We start from the raw sequence: 20747 nt of genomic DNA, 5'->3' as shown, positions 1-20747 counted from the left end.
TATTTCGCCAGAAAGCTATTAAATAACTATAAAAGTCAACGGAAATAATAATCAGTATGATTTGTTCTCAAACCAATTATTTCTGCAATTCTCAGGTCAATTTTATGTAAATTTGATCTCTCGATCAAAACAACATAAAGTCCGTTTAAAGTTTCAATTAGAATGATTAAAACTAGTTGAGACATGTTATGCCCATTACAAAACATCCCCTATTCTCCTGTATTACCATTCAGCATGTCAATAATTACCATGACGTCTTCTCTCATCGTTTTCAAGTATTTAAAGTAGATTTTTTACATTGAACGCAGTCACAGCCAAAAGTAACAGACAAAATGTAAACTTGTTTGATTATATCTGGCATCCACACGTATCGATGCAGGGAACCAACGCAGAGCCAACTATTTTTTTTTTTGTTGTTAGACATCTAACAAATGTCAAATGATTTTTCACAATTGTAATTAATTCCGTCAATCACATGATATTTGATACCGACGGCGACATTTCTATATTTGCCGAACGGTGTAAATTAGATTAATATGTAATTAACGCACAGCATAACAAAACATTTGTGCTCCTTCATTCATTTGACACCGGATATGTCACTATTGTTTATTTATTATTATTTATCACTTAAGCATTGAATTTGACATGGGAATAATGACTGTTCTGATATCTGATAACAAAGAGTTAACAAGAATTTTCATGAACACCACTATTGTCTCTACGTATATTACCAATGCCCCCGCGATCCGGTCATTCCAAGGTACTAAGAGATTAAAATTATAAATCTAATTAGAAAATGGGTTGCTGTCATATTTGTTTTATAAAAAATAAAAAGTACCTAATCACATCTTCAGCATATGATTATTATCAGCTTCATCATCCTTAGTCGTCATAACATTTGTCGCCTTAGTCATCCTCATAATTATCATCCTCATCATTGCTATCGTCTATGCCGTATATCATCGTTGAAGCTTGCCTCTCTCTCTGTCTTTCTGTCTCTCTCTGTCCTGTCTGTCTGTGTGTCTCTCTCTCCTCGTTGTCTTTATTGTCTGCTGTCCAGCCGAAGTGCTATCTTTTACCATTATAAGTATTATTATTATTATTATTCAATAAATTCTCATTCATGAATCGTAAAAAAAACAGATTTCTAGTATATTGAACTGTAATGAATTCTATGCAATTATTGTTTTACGTTTAGTCAACATTTGTTTTAGCTTATTTCGTGTAATTTCTAAAGTCTTCTTCAATATTTACTAGGGACAAGAGGCTAAGGTGTATTTATAAGGTCTGTTATGAGTACGCTTGAATTTCTTCCATTGCTCGGCAGTTTTTTCATTTAAATAGTTTGCCAACGTGCACAAACTTTATTTGTTTCATTCCTTATTTCATAAAATCAAGGCATTTTGCACTTGTAAGACATTTCCGACAAATTTGTGCTGTAGTAATTTAGTATGTCGCAGCAAAGCAATAAATACATACCAGTTACAAGCTGCATTCAAATTTATCTTGTCTTAAATAGGACATAATTATAATAGTTTCTGGTTACAGGCCGGTCCTGGAAAGTTTATGCTAGTGTCCATTGTAGTGGCTAATTTATATCATTATTGCCCTATTGAATCTAATATGATGCACATGTATTTCTTTTCAGTGTACTTTTGTTATTACAGATCGGGATTGAGAATTCGATTACATTGTCAGGTCTTGGGTGTCCTAGATCCAGTATTCCGTAGTCCAGTCTGACCCTGTATTAACAGAAAAATATAATTGGTCAGTGTCTCTATTGCCAAAAGTTGGGCGCCGCCACTGTTTTATTTCCCATGCATTTAAAAACAGTTCTGATAAATTATTTGTTTTATATGAAATTTACCACGTTGGGATTATTACGTGCATTTAGTACATGTGTACGTGCCACTCCCATCGTATTCATTTAAAATAGTATCACTGTAATTCTGCAAAATTAAAGTGAACGTTGAGTTTACCCCTAATGGAAGTTGATAAAAAATACATATGTTGCACAATATTAAGTTTAGTTTTTTTGGCATATTTATTCTTCTTTGAAAATTCAAAAAAACAATATCAACTTCCATTTTGTAAATGCCCTATATGATCTTGGGAGTACAATTAGACGACAAACACAAGTTAATATAATAACAAGTGCACTACTCCTTTACCAATGTACAATATAAAGTAACACATTGTGTAGTCATTAAGTGTATTGGTCCTGTTATCAGTGTACAGTATAAAGTAGTACATAGCATAGTGATAACGTGCACTGGTCTTTAATCAATGTACAGTATCAAGTAACACACAGTATAGTGATAACGTGCACTGGTCTTTAATCAATGTACAGTATCAAGTAACATACAGTATGGTGATGGCGTGTGCTGGTCCATTGCCAGTGTACAGTATCAAGTGTATCTACTATTTTAAAGGTTAGAAATGAAAGACATTAAACAAATATAAGACACATAGGACAGAATAAAGACACTATAAACAAGCAGGCTAGTATTCCTTCCAAGCAGGGATCGAACCCATGCTGCGAGTAACGACATCTACCAAATAGCTCTCATAGCCACAACATTCACGGCCATGCGTTCATACTCCCCTCCCCAAAAACAGATTTAATGTAAGGACTCGAGGTGAACTAAATTTGACACTCATAGACATGCACATACACACTGGAATTTCGTTTAACAATGCATGTTATATACACGAAATGATAATTATAAATCGATACCTTATTAACACAGGAATGTGCTTATCACTGGATCTCACACTGTGTTTGCATACACAACTAAATTTAATTTTTTTATATAGAATGACACCAATATTCTCAATAAAGTTATATAGTTATACGATTTAATTATAATTCGTTCCAAGCAGCAATCGAATCCGTGCTACGTGTAACGGCATCTATCGTCTAGTTTTCGTGGTACTGTACCCTAAAGAGTAGTATAGATGACATAAATTCTGGATCACGAAGCAAATTCATTATTTTTTTAGCTTTCTACTTCCTATGGACAGCACTCTATATTTCTCAGACAATAGAGATGAAAATTTTGACACGTCTACCACAGTATTCACCAATCTATAAATGCAAGAAAAGTATTCTAGACACCATGGCCGTGATTTTCACCAAGCTTTTTTTCATTAGGTCGTAAGTCACCATGTCTAAAGTATCCACCAAAATATTGTCTAAAATCATGTTATTTCGATAGTAGGACCAATGCAGTTTTTGTTTTTAAAAATAGCATTTGATTTGTTTTTAAAACCATACTTATTAATTGTTTTGTATATTTTACTTCATCTGTAATTAGAATGCCAAACTTCTTTAACTCATGAGCGAAGGATATTAAAAAAGCCGCAAAGGCCACAGCGGAATAAGTGGCAGTCTAACGGGAACAGAAGAAGAAGCGGGTCCAGTTCTTAAGATAGCTAAGCGCACAAAGAATATAAAAAGTCACAAGAACAACTGCGTAGGTTATTAGACACTTCCTTGAGATCTTGGCTGAAGTCGAAGAAGACGTCGGAGAACCTGAGGTTCAAGCCATCAAAGGATCACTGAAGATCAGGCCATCAAAAGATCACTTCCATCACCCAGATAACAGTAAGTGATGCATGCTAGGAAACAAAATTTTAATAAAGGCTGTCAGTGCATAAAAAGTCTATTCCCTGAAGGTCTTAAAATACTCCCAACTGGAAAGATTTAATGAGAAAAGAATCTTCATAGGAGATAAAGAGAAGTTTGGGTCAAGTGGGCATAAAGTGAATTCACTGGGTCTAAAAACGGCCTCCCGCAAGGTGTTTGATTCTTATAAAAATTTCTTGCTTTGGGAAAGGTAACGATGTGATATTTTATGAGACTCTTGCACGCATCAAGAGAATATCGGCTAGACTAGAAATTGAGACAGAAGAATATTCGTATCGTCCAACCTTTAAGATTATGACAGAAGAATAGATGGATCAAGCAGTATTTACTTCTCAAACTGAGGCATAAGAATATTCGGATCAAGCAGCCGCACATAAACCAAAACGTAAGCCTCCACAGAAAGAAAAAATACCCATGATTCACGTACATTGAAAAAGCAATCACAATGTATAGACGAACAGGTACAAAGGTTAGCACAAAAACCTTTACCAAAACGGGCACCCCAAAAAAAAGAAAAGAAAAGAAAGGACAATGCCTTGGTGTACTTTGTGATTATAAAGACCTTGCTGGTCGATTGGAAATACGCATGGGATCACTTTGTGCGGGCAACAACTCACTCGAAGTGTTTAATGAAGCCGCATTGAGACAAATCTCGCGCGTTGATGGATGAACTTGTTGAAGATATTAATGATGTATACAACACTGTTGATGAGTTCGGAAACATTTAAGACTGTGTGTGTGCTACGCGAAAAAAATGCTTCAATGCAACAGTTTTTCACTCCACATTTTCTATATATGTACGTGAACATGATCCCACACTCAACTCCGTTATCGCCATTGAATCTCTGCAATATTTAGTTAACATTGGACAGTCATCGTTGAGAACAGTTCTTGGTTGGCACAAAGATATTTCCAAAAATGAGTAAATTCTGAGTGCAAGGCCTAAAGGCACGGAATATTATGTCGCGCCTGACATCGTAAAGATTATATCAACAACCCATGTCAATTCAACTTCTGATGCTCACAGTGGCAGTTCTGATATAACAGGCGAAGTTGTTCAGCGTTATAATCTGGTAGGGGTTTCGCCAATCGCGGAACCAGATGTGTTTATATGGATTGCTCGCACAGCACCTGGATATCTTCCATGCCTTAATAAGCGGTTGACTCGTATTCGTTTTTCTATTGTGGATCAAGACGGACGCGTTAGAGATCTGCACAGTGAAACACTAACGATACAACTGTACATTAGAGATTGACTTGACATATAAACATAATAATAATGACGGTTATGCATGTACATGTCAGACCTGTACGCGTTCTTAACACGAGAAACCCCGTTTCCGCAAGATATTATGGAACTGAGTTATGTAATGTTGTTTGTGGATTGTTCACGGGCATATCAAAGGTACCTGGTGCTTTGGCGACGTGCGCTGCACCAATCGCAAAAAAGCTGCAATGCGAGTCGCTGATAGCATCAAAAGTGCTGCTCAGATCGAAAGAAACAACTGAGATCGCATGCGGTTCAATATCTCGAGATCGACTACGACGATTAGTGACACGAGCATATCAAAACCTGTTACGCTACCATCAACTGAAACAATGCCGCATGTTTTTAGTAGAGTCATTAATGAAGCCGCTCAACAATGATTATCAGATTCATTTGTTGCAAATCTTTCAAAAGGAAGTGAATTGCGGTTGAGGATGTAAGTGGTATTAAATAAGATCAGTACTGTTTTGAGTGGAACCTAAAGTTTAATCATGGCTCAGTTCCAAGATATATCCGATCCAGCTTTTCACATAGGCGCACTTGTGTAAAATGATCTTCAGTATTATTCATACCCAGCTAGGAATGCCTATCAATTAAAACTTGAATTGCAAGTGCATTTTCATGCGTCTAGGTTATTCCCTCCATGTGAGGCAGTTGAGGGAAAACTGGTACGGAATGATGCATTCACGAGTATGTGTTTATTCGTAATTTCTTGTAGCGGCATAGAGCAGTCTGAATACCATCAGTAAACTGTATTAAGTAGCAATCGAGGATAAAATAATCAGTGCAGCTTAGTTTGGAACAAAGCTGGCTGAAATGGGAGGTGATGTGCGTGGTTTATTAATGCAAATCATCCGTGGGTTGCAAGTTTTTTATTGGTCGCCGACAAAAGTCACGGGCTGTGACGCGTATCAGGGACCCAAAGGGACCAAAAGGGACAAAGCAGTTAATTTGCTATTAGCAGTACAATTTAAATATACATAATACGTAATATTAAAATCCTTTCCTGCTGAACTCACCCGTTTATCTAAATCGTCAATATTTACTTGTGCCACACTTTTATTTTCAACGAGTTCTCGATGAACATATTTTATTATTTTTATTATAATTTTTACCATTTCCGTTCCTTTATACGATTCTTTTCTTGTTCAATCAGCTTTTATTACAGATTTTATCATGCTTTTACCCACATGTATATTTCTTTTGTTTAATCTAACGTTTTTGTCATTCCGGTAAATCGTGTTTTTTTGTGTTTTTTTTTTTTTTGCAACTGTCATAATGTATTAGTGCTCGCTGTTATCTTTGGCTTCAATTTAATTATAACACCTTTAAAAGTATTAGTTAAGATTTTAGTATATTGACCTATTTATTATATTACTTAAGTCTTTTCTTAATTGATCTAATTGTGAGTGAAGTCTTTTCTTAATTGATCTAATTGTGAGTGTAAAGTACTGTAGTCTTCTAGGGATTTCTTTCTTTGTTTTCCATGCCGCCTCTAACGCTTTTATCCCTGAGTTTATCATTTGTTCAGTGGGTGGTAAGTATTGCATATTTAATCCGACCATTGACGTACATCCATTATAAAATTTTAATATCTTCTATAGCATTTGACAGAATAACAGATCTCTATTTAAACATGTCTTGGGCATCTTAGACTTTTTGCTTGTTAATGTCAATTTATTTGTTCTATCTCTTCAATTTGATTAGCTCTTTTGTATCACTCTGTTCCACATATTTTAATTTATGGTCTACTTGAATTCTAGTTTTTATATCTTTCAAATTATTATTATCCAAAATCATAATATTTATATCTCAACTCGTCTTTGCACATGCTGCCAATTAAGTCCATTAAATAATTGTATGTTCCGAATTGCTTCCGCTATTTAATGGAAGTGAAAATAATACGTATCAGTCATGTCAAGAAAATCTATTACTTTTCCATCCTCATCTTTAATGTTAATATTCAGCTTTCTTTTTTGTTGCTCCTTTTGTAACTGTGTATAATGTCCAGGAATATTGTATAAAACCAGGACACAGGATTAAAGTTTCAACTATTCGTTACTGATCTAGTCAAATAAAATATATACATTATTAGAACTAAACTGCGTACGATGCAGTAGACGTCATTCTATATCTGTCACTATTGTAAATTTAGTAATTGTGAGTTGAGGATTGTTATATACACTGTGTTAGTCAAAATGACAAGTACTTTAAAATTGTGTTGAAGGCATTGTTTCTTCGTTATCCCTACTAGAAGTCACTTTTTTCTTCTTTGAACTTATTCATCTTTATTACAAGGATAAAAGGTCAATCTGTAATTAAACTGTTTTCTTTAATTTTTATCAATAATGTAATAGAAAATCTTTCTTTTTAGAATTTCAAATATCGTAACCAAATATATCCACTGTAAAGACATGAGTAATTTCCCATATCTGTTGTCAATTTGATATCGTGAAATATGTTTCTTTCTTCTTCTGCGGTAATATTACTTCTCATTCATGTAACGTAAATTAAAATAGTTAACATTGAAACAAACGATTCTGTTGTTAGTCCACTAATTACTGTAATAACAGCTGCAACACCCTACCACCTAATGCAGTCACAATGATAACATCTATGAAATGTAATAGAAGCTGCAACACCCTACCAGCTAATGCAGTCACAATGCTAACATCTATGAAATGTAATAGCAGCTGCAACACCCTACCAGATAATGCAGTCACAATGCTAACATCTATGAAATGTAATAGCAGCTGCAACACCCTACCAGCCAATGCAGTCATAATGCTAACATCTATGAAATGTAATAGCAGCTGCAACACCCTACCAGCTAATGCAGTCACAATGCTAACATCTATGAAATGTAATAGCAGCTGCAACACCCTACCAGCTAATGCAGTCACAATGCTAACATCTATGAAATGTAATAGCAGCTGCAACACCCTACCAGCTAATGCAGTCACAATGCTAACATCTATGAAATGTAATAGCAGCTGCAACACCCTACCAGCTAATGCAGTCACAATGCTAACATCTATGAAATGTAATAGCAGCTGCAACACCCTACCAGCCAATGCAGTCACAATGCTAACGTCTATGAAATGTAATAGCAGCTGCAACACCCTACCAGCTAATGCAGTCACAATGCTAACATCTATGAAATGTAATAGCAGCTGCAACACCCTACCACCTAATGCAGTCACAATGCTAACAGCTATGAAATGTAATAACAGCTGCAACACCCTATCAGCTAATGCAGTCACAATGCTAACATCTATGAAATGTAATAGTAGCTGCAATATCTTGCCACCTAATGCAGTCACAATGATAACATCTATGAAATGTAATAGCAGCAGTAACACCCTACTACCTAATGCAGTCACAATGCTAACCTCTATGAACTGTAATAGCAGCTGCAATATCTTACCACCTAATGCAGTCACAATGCTAACCTCTATGAAATGTAATAGCAGCTGCAACACCCTACGAGCTAATGCAGTCAGACACAATGCTAACAGCTATGAAATGTAATAACAGCTGCAACACCCTACGAGCTAATGCAGTCACAATGATAACCTCTATGAAATATAATAGCATCTGCAACATCCTACCACCTAATGCAGTCACAATGATAACATCTATGAAATGTGAACAATACTCGTATGCTCTTTCGTACTTGCAATGTTTAGTCCAAACAATTTGTTAACTTCTTGAGCTGGAATTTTTTTGCAGCAGTCAACTGTGAAAGTTCTGTAATGACAATGATGTTTGTAAGCATCTTTTACATTATCTGTTGTTGGTTCTCCAAAAATCGAGTGTTTCCCCAGGCTGAGAAGTATTATTAACTTTATTGCAGAGTATAGTCCATCTTCGCTAGCCAAGGTTCCGATGTGTTTATCCTATCTTCACCTTGGTAGATCGTTAAAATATTTCGGTGATTCCGGTCTGTGAATTGTAATCGATGCGACGGCAAGCCACCTCATCTGATCAATATCAAATCGTTCAAATTTGATTTCTGTTCCTACAAAAATCAAGACAAGAGGAGCACACAACTGGAATGGACTCATAAATAATACATTTTCTACTGCCGGTCCGTGTTTGTACAAATACATTCTTTCACTCAGATACACCTGTAATGGCTTCTCTCGGGTATATATTCATACTTTTGATGTTAAACTTACAAAGCATCCTTTTGAAGTCAATTGCTTCCATCTTTTTGAGTCGACGTACAATGCACCGCCGTTACATTGGTTAGTTGTCATTACGTACTAAGGGAAACAACTCATGGAATCCAATAGATGTCGCTATGACATAGCTCTAAAATGTCTTAACCGTCCTCCAGGGTGCAGATAGGTTTAAAACATCGGAACCTTGGATAGCGAATATGATTATAGTCATGTCTTTTAGAGATAAGTTGCTTGTTCGATTAAAATCTGGATTATTTGGTATTGAAACAAGAGACAAATTTGATATCTAAATATAAATTCAAATTAAATATTTGATTTTACTAACTAAGTTATATCACTTTGTTTACTTATATCTTTTTGCTCTTTTAAATGACAACACATATAACACATATTCTACGCCTAGTAGTTGATATATATCGTTAATAATTAACCAGTGGAAATTCATCGCTGATCTAGAGTGTAGTTGCAAGGATAACAATTTCATATTCCAGCAGTAAGTATATATATATATATATATATATATATATATATATATATATATATATATATATATATATATATATATATATATATATATATATATATATATATATATATATATATATATATATATATATATATATATATATATATATATATATATATTGTAATTTTATATTATAATGGAAAGATAACGAATATAAAAAAATAGTCGTATTTTGTTATATTTGTAACAGCAGAATAAGTGCCGTTCACATTTCTAATAGAATCAAAATGGAGATGTTAAAATGGAAATCACCTAAACTACAGAGCTCTTTTAGAAGTATTTATGTCGCAGAATATTATTCATATTTACATGTAGTATAGACATTCTTGGTGTATTAGAACCAACTGCGAGAAAACGTTTTTACAAACTACAACAATGGCGTAATGGATGACAGACTTTGACTAATTGTTCAAAGTTTTTCTGTTAGTTGCCAGAAAGATAAAAAAACAACTATCAGGATATTTGCAAATGCTTCTCGTGTATCACGCTCCAGGACTTCATCTGTGTCTGGTTGAATTTGTGTTTAACTGCTATGTGAAATTGGTATAATTTGACAGATTCACCATCAGAGTGCAATAATACCCCCACCCCTACCCCCCCCAAAAAAATCGATACATAATGCAGAGATTAGTACAAAGAGCAAATAAAACATGAGTGATAAGATAAAAAAATTAAATAATAATCCACAGCCGAAACAAAACATAACAACAATTAATATAATGACTGAGACTTAAACGTGTGTGTGACCCTAGAAATGTACAAAATAGAGAAAAAAGATAAATTTGCCTGAATTTACGAGAGAAAATATGTAAGTAGTAGTGCGAGTCAAAATCACAGATAATTTAGGTATAAAAATGGTTTGACATTTTCCCCAGCTGAAATTAATCTATACGCTTTATGTATACAGCCCAATCATAAATACAAGGACAGAAAAGAAAGAAACAGAAGAAAGGCCAACTGTGAAAGTCAAACACACTCTGTGTAATCTGTCCTGAGTACATCCAACAACTGATTCCTAGATGGAAAACAAAACCACTTTGGCCCAGTGTATTTAAGAAGGATTTCTTTGTTTAATTATAATGGTCGATAGGGCGTCATTCTTTGTTTACAATCCATTCAAAAAAAATAAACTGACATTAAACCATGTTGGTTGCCTCTTGTCATAATGCAAAAGCTCTGAGATGATTGTCCACTTTATTTACCTTGTCTTGGACAGTATAGTCAACACATCGGCCTAACCTCCAAATATAAAAGTAAATTAATTGTTCTGCAGCTTTCATTTAACATTGGCAATCTTTGTTCCGGCAAGGGGGTCAGACATTTTACTATAGTTTTGATATTAGTGCGATCATTTTTATTTTATTTGGACAAAAAATGTCCACGCTGGTGCTTGATACTGTAACCATAAATTTGTTAATTCTGTATTAGAGCAATTCATGTTAAACAATACTGAGAATGATTTATACTCGATCTCGATCTCGATTATTTCCATCCCAGTGTTATAAGAGTTCATTTTGTACTGACTTGTCACTCTGTTTACTTTGAAAATATGGTAGATTTACACACGAGGCAGTAGGATACAGCAAAATCAGACTTGTAAATTATGAATCATATTGACAGCATTTCCTTTTTGCATCAGTAACATCTTGCACATCTGAGTCTGCAATGTAAAACATGTTCAGCCCTTTTAACGTGAATGCATACCATGCCTCTATTAAATTAATAATAATAATAATAATAATAATAATAATAATAATAATATTATTATTATTATTATTATTATTATTATTATTATTATTATTATCTCTGCTGTCGCACAACAATATGGCGGATCAGGGTCTATATTGCTGGTTCTACTGATAACTATGAACAAAGTCCATAGATCAGATCCACTGGCGCATTATGCTACGACAAACCCGGGTCTATTTAGTTAGCAGTTAGACCCAATTTAAAAACGTCTACATATGGTACTAACAATAGTCACAAGCATGAGAAAATCGACATTGCATATTTTAAGCATGTGTGATGCAAATTTAAAACTGAAACACAGGACACAGTCCCTAAGATAGATCGTGAAGACCTTAATAATGTTCCTATGCAGTGCTTTATTGTCTTCAAGCCATAAGGAATATGATGGATAACACAAAACGTGTTTAAAAACAACAGAATAAGCGTAATGGGATAAGTGCATTCGACCCACTTGAAACAACAAATCCAGCAACTACGCAAACTGAGGAATCGCAAAAATAGAAAACAGAACTGGAGCTTAAAAATATATATGAATGCAGATATGCAATACCACCAGCTCAATCATCAGACTAGGATTCTCTTTTCTAGACGGTTTCTGCGCTGGCCAGCTAGGCTCTTCAAGAATCCGCCGTCTGAGTTGTTCAGATCCACCCAGAACTGAGTAGCTTTTCCATTGCTCTTCTCTCTTCCGCCAAATCCAGTTTGAGGATTCTTCGGCCGGTTTGCCCACATTGGTAACGTAATGCACCAGGCTAGGCCATGTAACTCTCAAGTCTGTGTTACAAGGACACGGCTTCCTATTTCTACATGTATATTCAATGCCTTCCACTCATTCTGCTGACACTCATGGGTGGGTGGCTGATATTTGGCTAATGACTTGTATTGGCAACCTCCATTCTAGTTTTCTATGGCACGTTTAGTTCATCAAAAACGCCTGTTTGGTACCTCCTGATCACAGTACGCTATCAGATCTGAAGTTGGTGTCGTATGTGTTCCTTGGCAGCTTCAGCTGACCGTTTACATCTATGTGGATTCCCCTTTCCTGCGCAGTTGGCAATATTCCTCTTGCTATATTCTTTTGTCTCTGTGTCTCGTCACGTTTCACATTTCTAATGTCGCTTAACCGGCTTGAAGCAGCTGTTCCGTTTTTTAGTGCCGTTTTCATGATATTTGTGCTTGTTGCCTGTTTTCATCTTCGTTATTGTGTTCATTATGTATTAGCTGTTAAATTCGTATGTGTTTCTTCATCTCCTTGTTTTGGAAACGAGAACAATTAGACTTTTTCTCAGCTGTCTTGCTCCAATGTTTTTGAACAAACCGCCATCACGTGATACTCGCCAGTCAACCCGTTTATGCTACAATGGACCCTCATTAATTGCTTTAAATGATCGCTCCTTGGCTCTCCACACTACATTGTGCTCTAGACAAAACGAACTGGGACTACTTTCATCATTACCTAAATGTAAACAGAAGCGAAAAAAGAAACGTTGTTTCAAAGCTGTCCGGCGTAAAACAGGAAGAAGAATCCCAGTTTTCTCCCTTATTTCGGCACAACCATTTAAAAAAATTTCGACCGTTAATTTAGATAACCTAATTAAAATCCCTATTAATTCGTCAACCTTTGTGTCAACTATCCAAGAAATACCTCTGTGCATTGCATTATTCAATGCCCAGTCAGTAGGACCACCGGAAAAGCGCACAGAAAATAGTTAATTTTATCAACGACCAGAATGTTGACATATTTTTCCTGACAGAAACATGGCTAAATACATCAGGCGATGAGCCCAAGTGTGCGGGTCTAACACCCACTGGTTATTCCATCAAGTCGTTCCCTCGTAATTCTCGCGGAGGTGGAATTGCTGTCATCACAAAGAACTCCATGATAAAACGTCTTAACTAAACCACACCATTCAATTTCGACCACACATCGTTTGAACTAGTCAAACCGCACTCACACTGGAGCAAAGGTCAGTCCATTTTTTCTGCCTATACCGCCCTCCTCCTAGTAGAAAAAACAAGCTGGCTGACTCTCTCTTTTTGGAGCAGTTTCCGAATCTCCTGGACTATGGAAATTCAATAGGTGGCAACCTGATTATTCTTGGAGATTTCAACTTTCACTTTGACTGTCCCGGAAACTCAAATACATCAAAACTCATAGATTCCATTAATGTTTTCAACCTCAAACAGTCAGTTAACCAACGCACCCATAAACATGGTCACATTTTAGACTGGATTCTTTATAGACCTGATGATAACATTCTACGGTCCTCCCTGGTATCCCATGACCTTGCATCAGATCACCTCTGCATTATATGCCAACTTGACGTATCAGTCCCTAAACCTCCACCTTTATCTGCTACTAAGAGAAACCTCCGTATGATAAATAGAACCAAACTAATGCACGACATCCAAACTAACCTAACAACTTGCTTACCTCCCACTGCAGAACAACTTGATAACTGTCTGCGTTCATTGCTTGACAAACATGCCCCAGCTACCAAGTGCAGAATATCAATTCAAAAGTGTTCTCCATGGTATAGCAGTGTTAGGGACCAGCTTCGCACTGCTAAAAGAGACCGCCGTAAAGCTGAGAGGCTCTGGCTTTCCACCAGACTCACTATTCATAAGCAAATCTATTAAGTCGCAAAGAAGAATGTCACAAATATAGTCCATGCAGCGAAATCAGCCCACTACACTACTAAGATCATGGAAAGTTTCAGCTGCAAAGAGCTCTTCGAGATTACTAACAAGCTAATGTCAAGGAACAAATCAACACCACTTCCAACTACCTTCTCTCCAGTCGACCTTCCGGACATGTTTGCAAATTTCTTCTGTGACAAAGTACAAACCATTAGAGATAAGCTTGACACCACAATTTCAATTGACTCGTCGTCACCATACAGTTGGGATACAGAATTTGAGCGGCAACCATTAGCAGCATTTGAACCTGTCTCTATGGATTTCGTACGTACAATCCTGATGAAGAGTGCACCAAAGTCACGTGAACTTGATCCAATTCCAGCATAACTGCTGCTTGAGTGCTTAGATCCAGTATTGCCTTCACTAACTGATGTTATTAATACCTCTCTCTCATCTGGGGAATTCCCGTCATTTTTCAAAACTGCCATTGTAAAGCCTCTGCTGAAGAAACCAACACTAGACCATAACGATTTAAAGAACTACCGCCCAGTTTCTAATCTCCAATTCATATAAAAAATCTTAGAAAAGGTTGTTCTATCCCAGCTTGTATCTCATCTAAATTCAAACAGTCGTTTTAGCAATGTACAATCTGCATATCGCCCTTGCCACAGTACTGAAACTACTCTTCTAAAAGTAGTTAATGACATTCTCTCTGCGTTGGGTAGCGGCAAGATTACAGTCCTCGCCCTCCTTGATTTGTCTGCAGCATTTGACACAATAGACCATGATATATTACTTCACCGTCTCCAGCATGTATTTGGCATTCATGATACAGCCTTACTGTGGTTCAAGTCCTACTTGGTCAACAGGACACAAATTGTATCTGCGAATGGAATACACTCCAGCCCAGTTGATCTATGTTGTGGTGTTCCACAGGGGTCTGTTCTTGGACCTGTTCTCTTCATTCTGTACACTCATCCGCTCTCAAGTGTCATAGATCATCATCCAGTGTCTCACCAATTGTACGCTGATGACACCCACATAAATAAATCTAGCCACCCACATGAAGTTGATGCTACCATCCAATGTGTAGAGAGGTGCATTTCTGATGCGAAATCATGGATGACATGTAACAAGCTGCAGATGAATGATGATAAAACTGAGGCCATTCTGATCACAACACAAAGACTTTCTCATTCACATCCTTTACCTCAAACAATAAATATCAGCAGTACCAGCATTAAATTCACACAATCAGTACGAAACCTAGGTGTTACTCTGGACAGTACTCTCACATTGCACCAACATGTCATGAACATATGCAAGTCTACATATCTTGATCTGAGACGCATCAGCTCAATTCGCAAATATATTTCAGTTGATGACGCTAAAACACTTGTGTGTTCATTAGTACTTTCAAGACTGGACTATTGTAGCTCAATTCTGTCTGGTTCATCTCAATATCTGCTCCAGAAACTTCAAAAAGTTCAAAACACAGCTGCTCGGATCATACTTAAGAGTACCACGATCAGAGCACACCTCCCCGCTGCTCTGTACCCTACACTGGCTATCCATTCGATCCAGAATCAAACACAAAATTTGTTCTCTGTGCTACGTTTCACTGTCGGACTCTAGTCCAACATACCTATCCGACCTCACCCGAGTTGCCAATCCCCCTGCTCCTTCAGTTTACCTTCACTGCAAGACGTACTTTTTCTGTACCATAGCACGATTCTCTTTGATACTTGCTGATTGCCACATAGGTCTATTCAGATATCCCAGCCCAGCATTCATGTTGCCAGTGTGCCTACCGAGTATCTGTGCCTCCGTTTGGCTCATGCCTCTTAATTTGGCTCTGCTGCCGCCAACTTTTATTCTTTTCCGTACCTCCACTGCGGTCTCTCTCATCTGCACTGTCTTTTAACGTCATAACCTACCTGATATTTGTCAACCCAATGCATCGTCTCAGATTTGAATCTCACATTCTCTTAGTTGCTTCAACGGCCGTCAGATGGACTTAGCTAGTTCCTCACCCCGTTTGGAATCACGTCTCTTATCTTGAACATATATTTGTCTTTCGCCTTCCTTTTCTCCAAGACCAGACTTCTTGACTTAGATGAGGCGAATTTCATCCTGGCCGAGTCAATTAGGTCTTCTGGATCTTCGAACATCCACGTGCCATCTTTAACTAACTGGGATATACTTGTCATATCATCCGTAAATGTTCTTGCAGGAGACTGTCAAACTCAATATTACATAATTGGTCCTTGGCTCATCTTCTCTATTGACATCTCATAAGATTCATTGTGTATGAAAGAGTACCAAAAACTGGTACAGACTATTATGATGCCAGCTTATAATCTCTGCCATGCTGTTGTGAGTCTGAAACGGCGAAGCGCAATCTGTAGTTGCCTAGGTAGTGTTAAAGCATGCCCCTTGACGGATTTGGTACATGGTACTTCACTAGGGTCAGGTTCACTAACTTGTCTGTAATGCTGCCATATGCAATGGCGAGGTCTAACCAGAACACTGTCAGATCCACGTTGTTTTCTTTGGCATCTTAAACGATATTGTTAGGAGTATTGTGTTCTCATGGCAACCACGTGCTCCTCAACAGAAGTATCGATGTACATTATTTCCAGCATGTATTTCAATGGTCGCTAGACAGAGATGGCTGTGAGAATCTTCCCTTCCACTTTTAGAAGGGATATTGTCCTGAATTGCTCGATTCCTGATGAATTCTCTTCCTCCGTGATAAAGCAGCCCTCTGCAAGAAACCAACTCTCCGTCAACATGTACTTCTCCATATGGTCTTTATTAGTTCCCAAAGTCTGATGGTTAGTGTATTGTCAGAGAATGAATACTTCTAAGGTAAATAATATAGACTTTGCTTATCAAGCTACTTGATATCGGAGAAACTTTGCAAAGAATAATTCTGTTGAAACGGACAGAATAGAAAGATAAACAGATAAAAAGTTGGAAGAGATAGATGGGACACGTAAGAAATGAAGACTATGGATGGAACAGAAATGGAAGAACAAAAACAGAAAACAAAACAAAAAATAAGACACATACGAAAACGTATTTTTTGTTGTGCTGTTCTTGTTGTAAAACTGTCTATATAAAAGTTTTATGTTCTTTATTTCATATTGGCATGTCCACTTTGTAAAATTTAATGCATCCAAAATTATGTAAACATAAAAGAAAGAAAAGCTCGAAATCTATGTAAAGTATTACTGTTCAACCAAATCACATCTGTTTAAAACATTCAAAGTACACATAATAACTATTACATGCCTTACAATTTAAAGCTTGTTTTACAAAGTCTCGTTGTCCAGTATGAATAGCCTAGCAAACTATCTGAGAAACAGAACATAATAAACTTGCTGAACTTCTTTGGAAACAACATAGATATATTTAAACAGCATTATATTGGATAAAATATTAGACTGCAAGCTCCTCCATTTTAAATGTTGTTTGAGAAGATTTTGAATTGTTAGCTTCAGTCACCGGATCCAATATCGTGACATACTGTTCAATCGTACATGGTTTATTATATGATGAAAGAGTTTCACGAGAACGATTCATTAAAAATGGAAACGGGATACTTTATACACTGTACTGTGTTATTGAAACGGGATACTTTATACACTGTACTGTGTTATTGAAATCGAATACTTTATACACTGTACTGTGTTATTGAAACGGGATACTTTATGCACTGTACTGTGTTATTGAAACGGGATACATTATACACTGTACTGTGTTATTGAAACATTTTCATAAATTAACAGTACAAACCAATATTGAGTGAATGCAGACAAATAAAATAGACATTGTTTTGCTTTCTATGGAGCTAATTTCCTCATGTATAGATATACTGATGCACTTTCATAACATGCTAAACAGAGTCTGAGATGAGTGCATTTATTATAAGATTAAATGATCACAGATGGGTATTTATCGATATGTAAATTTTATCTAATCACTCACAAAGTAAATAAAGTCCGAAATACTTTATGTCAACATTGTGAGATTTGCACTTCAATAAATATAAAACTATTTTCATTTAATTCGTATAATTCTAATTTTCCCTCCTTTCCTTCAAATCAGCAAATTCCATCAACAAATTAGTTCTTTTAGCAGTAAGTACTTTTCTTTCATTTGCATTCACATGTTGCCGGAATTTCTATCCCAGTTTGAGCAAACCGATACACGCGGTTCATTGTTGATGTGGAACTAAGCACATAAATCAACCACCCGTTGCTAGCTATGACCCAGCCTTACAGAATCACTAGAGTTAATGATGGTCAGGGGGATGTTTTATCTGGAGCAATTATACCGTATTTGTTTAGCAATGGTTATGCTTACTTTCTGAGCATATCAGTCTTTGAAAATGTTTCCATTTTTAGCGAGATCCATTGGACTTGCAGTAGATGACCATTGCATTAAATATCAGCTGATTTAAAGAGGCTGGAGAAGCAAACATGTTACATGTTATCATTTATAGAGGTAAAGTTGCTGGTAATACCCGCCTTTGTTTTATGGGGTTTTTTTTTTACAACAGAGGTAAGTGTTGGTGTGCAGGAAGGACTCTGCAGTTTCAGTGTATCAACGTTTAGCAGATTTTATCTGATCTTGCAAATTTTTATCGCATCTTTGGACTATGAACATAAGGAAAACACGAACACGAACTTTTGACGTTATACCAACAGGGATGCTTCTAAGAAATTTCATGTATTTGTCATAAGTAGATAAAACATATATGAGTATTCGTAATGTAGATGCTAGCGATCAAGCCTAAGTTACACAAAAATACTTTGTTCAGTTGTACCGGTGTCATCACATACCCGCATGATTTCGCACCGATACGATGTTCATTTATCAGATAAACTCACACATCTGCTTTACCATTTCTCGAACTTTTGGCGTACAAAATAAAATTGCCTGAATACAAATTATCTTACAGTAGTAAATTTCTCCGCCCATTAGAAGGCAGAAAGAAAATTTATTACCTTTGCTTAAATTATCATATATTTATTTTTAATATCATTTACACACTGGTGAAGATATTTTCCATTAAATTGTGAATTGCTCCTAAGGTATCAATTTTCTCGTCTCCCGTCTAGACCCCAGATAAGAAGTCTAATTTACAATGAAATGTATTTATTCCTTTATCAGAGTACTTATCTCGCATGCCACAACAATCCGCAGTTGATAGTTTTTTTTCATGAATGTTCCAATGTCAGTTAATAAAACTTTTCTCCACGGTGTCGTCAAGGGTTAGGAATAATTTAGCGAAGTGAATATCATTCACTGTATTCTCTATGCATTCATTTCCATGATACAAATCCCACCCAACGATTTTCGTCGTAACTCAAAATGCTTGCGGTATGAATAAATAGTGCATATGGAGAAAAACATTAATTATAGATAATAAGGTGAGTTTGCAACAGAATTCAAAGAGAACATTAGGAGATTGACGGAAGTACTAAGCTTATGGCGGAAGTATGTTTCATGGAGGATATTTTGCTTTATTTTACAGATATTTTTATTGTCAATTAATTTAAAAAATACTGCATTGGACGCGAGACAATTAATGCATCAATGGTCAGATGATGTAATCGACTTTTTGCAACACTTAATCATATTATGAAAACTAAGTTAAAATTACAGGTATGAAAGACATACAACTCTGAACGAAACGAAAGAAACGTTACGTGTATAATTATATCAATCGGCAATTACATAGCAAAATTGTTTGTGTGCATGTGAGCGAGAGTCTGTATATGTGTGTGTGTTTTTGTGTTTATTTGTGAGAGAGAGAGAGAGAGAGAGAGAGAGAGAACATCTGAGTGGTGGATGAGGCCACAAATGTCCTAAATACATATAAATATCTCCATGTGACATCTTTTCTCGTTAAGGAATCAAAAGGAATCTGCTTCTTACTCCGTCAGACATTTTTGCCTACAGACATTCCTAAAAGTCATTTTATTTCTCGCTCAAAATTTATCAAATGCAAATGGAAGGGAAATTGGACATAGTTTGATGTTTGATGGATGGGCAGTCAATTATTGCTGAAAACAATAAAACAGAATGCAATAAAATAAGTTTTGGGCAGATAAATATCATGTGTATGATTTACACATCACAAGAAAGAGATATCTTATATGGTTGTATTACGTTTGCTTCATTCGTTCAAAACTCCGTATTTCTTTCATTCAGTCAGCTTTTTATACAATATTCATTATCTGACTTTACTTTGTACAGCCTAACCGATGAAACCTTTTATAATTTATGTAAGACATTACATGTTTTCTCACGACGAATGCAACCTGACATTAATAAACACCACCTGCAGTATGATTTCGAAATCATTATGATTATTTTGAGAGATGATAACAAGGTCTCTGATTACAGATCCGGCCATGGAACATATATTCAATTACCCATCATCGCTGTTGATTTATACACAAACTGCCCATGTGCAGCTACTGTAACAAATTTTTTCTCTGCCTCAACGTTTCCTACTATTTGAAATTTATTTTACAGCTTTTGTACATCTAGCACGGTCTAATGGTCCCAAAATGTTGTTCTGCAGTACACATTAATTTTGATTAAATTTTCCTCAAAAAATCCATGGCACACTGTGGTTTACGACAATACTTGAATCAGCTGTGGTTGGCTACATTTGGTTAATTTGATATTAATATTTATATGGTTTGT

This window comes from Sinohyriopsis cumingii, chromosome 6, assembly GCF_028554795.1.
Source record: "Sinohyriopsis cumingii isolate HCF-2022 chromosome 6, ASM2855479v2, whole genome shotgun sequence".
NCBI classification, from domain to species: Eukaryota; Metazoa; Mollusca; class Bivalvia; order Unionida; family Unionidae; genus Sinohyriopsis; species Sinohyriopsis cumingii.
The sequence above is the reverse complement of the archived record's forward strand: the minus strand, read 5'-3'. Positions refer to the sequence as shown.